The following is a 4,197-nucleotide window of genomic DNA, read 5'->3' on the forward strand; positions in this document are numbered from 1 at the left end:
GTGATCCGAGTCATACGATTGACTTCATACATTAATTTAAGCACGAAAACGTTGAAACATAGACAAACTCAAAGATAATATAATTTTTAAGTTAACGAACGGAAGTTAGTATATGCGACACGAATGATACGTAGGAATGTACATAAAATTAAGCACAAACCTCCGTACACCAAGGATTAGGGCATCCACTTTAGCCTCCAACCCTCTATCTCAAATCCCTAACCTCCTTTTGTGTAACACCCTGTTCTGAGAGTATATATTTATGGATTTCGGAGGCCGAGGCTAGGGGCATTTTGGTCTTTCAAGGGTTCTAAGTTTTGTTCGAGAAGGTTTCGGGCCGGGGTGTGTAGGTAGAAGCGTAGGGCTTCTTTCCACTTTTTCGTGGATATAAAGTTCGTCGGAAACAAACATAGGATGAAGGAGTTATAACACTTAGAATTTGTTGTCATTTATGGCCCCCTCAATGGAAAAGTTGGCAAGAAGGGCGATGCATGGAAAGTAGGAGGCGCGTGGGTATGCCCATCGTAAGTTGGGTTATGCCCTGCATATGAAAGGTGGTGGATGCGAGAGCTTTTTGGCGTACACCCGACATACGCTCAGTGTCCAAGAACCCTAATTTCAGGGCATGCCACTATATAAGGAATGTTATACCCTCAAGTTTTAGCCTCCATTCTACCCTAGAGAGCTGTTAAGAAACCCTAACCCTCCTTTGAGTGTTTTTGTAACTTTGGAGGCCTTTGGAGTGTATTCTAGTGTTGTAAAGCCTTTTTCTCAACAAGTGAAGATAAAGGAAGGTGGTGAACTAAAGGAGGAGATATAGATCTGGGATATTAGCCTAATTTCGGACCTTTTTAAGGTATAAAGTTTTGAACTTGATGATTAATCTCTTAGATCTCTCTTAGTACAAGTTTATGGACTCATTTGGTCCCAAGAATGGATCTTTGGGACTCAAGCTCATTTCTAAGACCAGGGTTGCCTCCCTTAGAGTCATATGATTCCCATAAGCAGTAAAGTTTCAACCTTTAGGACTCATTTGTGTCCATGCATGAGATCTAGCCCTTGGAGTGAAAGCATGTTGTCACCTTTTTAGTTAGGGCTTGTTTGGTGGATTGAAAGTCACCAAGTTTGTGACTTTATGAATTAAGACATGGGATAAGACTTTGATCTGAGTTTGTGGCCTCTGAATCAGAGTATTAAGCACTTAATAGAAAAAAGACTTAACAGGAGGATTACGTTGAGTGTACGTGTAGGTACGCCCAACATACTCGCCATTGTGCCTGTACGCTTAGCATGCGCATATGTACGCCCCGCGTAATCTGTCTGTATGGGCTATGTGTCATTGAGCCTCGGTTGGGCTATGCTTTGGGTTCTTGGGCCTTAGTGGGACATCAGTAGTTTGATATTATGGGCCAAGGAATATAATTGGGCTTAGGGTAAGGCCCTTTAAAGGGATTGGGCCCAGCTTGGCTAATAGGGCCATGAGTAGGCTACTAGTGGGCTTGGGAAGCTTACTTAGTATTGGGCCTTGGTTTTGGGCATTAGATAAGGACCAAGTTGGACTAGGTGTAGAATGGTCATTTTACCGCCCCCATGCATGGATTAAGGGTTATGGTATGGGCCCCAGTTGCTAATTGGGTACACTGTTTCGGTATTATTGGGAAGGGAGTGGTAAGAGAAACACCTAAGGATTTCTTCAGGAAGCTTCCGCATTCGAGGTGAATTTTCTCACCATACCAATGGGTCTAAGGCACCAAGGCTGGCCAGTTTTATGATAGTTGGTATACTTTTTGCATAGAGGTGTGTGGCATGGTTATTCATTGATATGTGATAGAGATAGCCTGTATGGCTAATGGTAGAGATAGCCTGTATGGCTACTGGTTGAGATAGCCTGTAAGGCTAACGGTAGAGATTGCATGTATGGCTAGTGGTCGAGATAGCATGTATGGCTAAGGGTAGAGATTGCATTGTGGCTAATGGTAGAGATAGCTCTATAGCTAATTGATATGTGTTATATGGTAGAGGTAGCTTTATAGCTGATAGATATGTGTATGTGGTAGAGGTGGCTCTTATAGCTTGCATGTTATGTGGTTGTTTTGTGGTCTATGCTCTGGGGAACACACTAAGCTTCGTGATTACAGGTTTGTTTATGGTTTCAGGTACTTCTGGGTGCAAGGGCAAGGCGTGATGACATGGCGTGCACTCTCTCACAGACGTTTTGGGACACTCTGATGTTTGGAATAAAGTTGTTTTTGACTCATGTTTTTGAAAACAATTATATCTAGATTTCTTAATGTATGACAACATGTTGCTTAATTTAAAACAAAAAAATTTACTTTGAAAATTGGGTTGTTACATTTTGAGAGCTTTAGCTCATTTTGGTGCTCTTAGTACACATTGAAGGAGAAGATGAAGATTTTTGGAGTGTAGATCAAGTAAGCCACTCCACTCCACCTTTGGAATCAGTCTTTGGACCATTTGTAAGACTTAAAGCTTCTACATTTATGATTCCTTCCTTGTAGATCTTGTTTTCCTTGTATGTTTTAGTCCATAAGAGGAGTTTGTATCTTGAAATGCGATAAATTTACAACTTTGTGCCACATCAAGGTCCATTAAGACTTATATATTTCAGATCTAGAATATGGTTGAGTTTGGGAGCTTTGCATGAGTTTTAGGTCATATTCTTGCCATTTATCGTAGTTTGGGTATAATACATACATGGGTCATGAATGTCCCTAAAGTTGACATTTTTATGAGCCTTTGGAGTCCTTAGAAGATTTCTGAAAAAGTTGAAGTTGAAGGCTTAATGGATTAAGGACTCAATCCATTAAGATGTTTCCCCAGTTGGTGGTCACGACGTGGCATGGAGAATGCCACAACGTGAAGATGGAGGACTCATCTACTATTTTGTCATGATGTGTTTACGACGTGGCCAATCATGGTTCACGTCGTGGTGTCTACAGAGTGAGTTGTCTGTGACCGAGTTAGCTGAGATTGAGTGTGACCGAGTTTGGGATCGGGATGAGTGCGTTCTCACGATGTGACCATGGGTTGGTCACAATGTGATGGTAAGCTGTTGGTGATGATGAATGTTGACTTTGACCTTGACCGTTGACTTTTGGCATGGGTTGACTTTTGGTCACTTTTCTAGTTTTAGAAGGGAGAAGGTGGGTTTACCTTATGTGTTTTAGTTTGAGGTACAAAATGAAGACATGTTCGAGAAACACCTATTATTCTGTGTTATTTTAAGCATGTATTAGCATTTAATGTTTCTTGTCCTTTAGCATTTGTTTTTTTATAAAGTTCATGGGACAAGATCAAGAAAATCATGTGTGTCATCTTTTTAACTTTTCAGATTTACATTCTCCATGCAATCTTGTAATTTGACTTTTTAACACTCCTTGGCTATTTAAGGAGATGAGTTTTTCATTCAATGTAACACTTGAGCAAAGTTCTCTTTCACATCAATACTAAGAATCTTGAAAGTCAAATCATTCTCCCTATCATTCTTATTGTTATTAAAATCTCTTTACATTTTTCATACTAATTCTTACTTACTTGAATACTTTGTTTAACTTATCATTTCAAGAGAAGAATGGTTTACCAGACTTGACTGGACTCTTAATATTAGAAACATACATTGATCTTAAGTTAATTCAAGGTTTGAGTTTTCAAACCTTGTCTGCACACAGTTTCTTGCACTCTTAGTTAGCTTTTGATTTATTCGGCAAGATAAGTCTTCTCACTACGTTGTAGGACACTAGGTATCTTTTTGTTCATGTTGTCTTAGTGACTCTTATTGTACGCTTGTATGTTATACGCATGTAGGTTGGCACATACCTAATAAAGTCAATATGGACTCAGAGTAAATATGAACTTAGGGTTGATACAAACTCAGGGTTGATATGGACCCGATAGAGTCGATCCGGACTAAGAGTCAATGTAGACTCATGATTAATACGGACTCAGAGTTGTTACGAAGTCATTACAATGATGTTTTGTAGTATGCGTGTTGTATGTGGTATTTTTGGGAACTCACTAATCTTTGTGCTTACGGTTTTGTGGTTTAAACATTTTTAGGTACTTCTAGATCCAAAGGGAAGGGCCCGACTTGACTGTACAACATCCCCATATGGATTTTTTTTGCACAAATTATATTTGTTTTACTCTAATGTTTGGAAAATATAGTTTACTCTGATT

Source organism: Lactuca serriola, chromosome 5 (assembly GCF_051521515.1).
Source record: "Lactuca serriola cultivar US96UC23 chromosome 5, Lser_US96UC23_V15, whole genome shotgun sequence".
NCBI classification, from domain to species: Eukaryota; Viridiplantae; Streptophyta; class Magnoliopsida; order Asterales; family Asteraceae; genus Lactuca; species Lactuca serriola.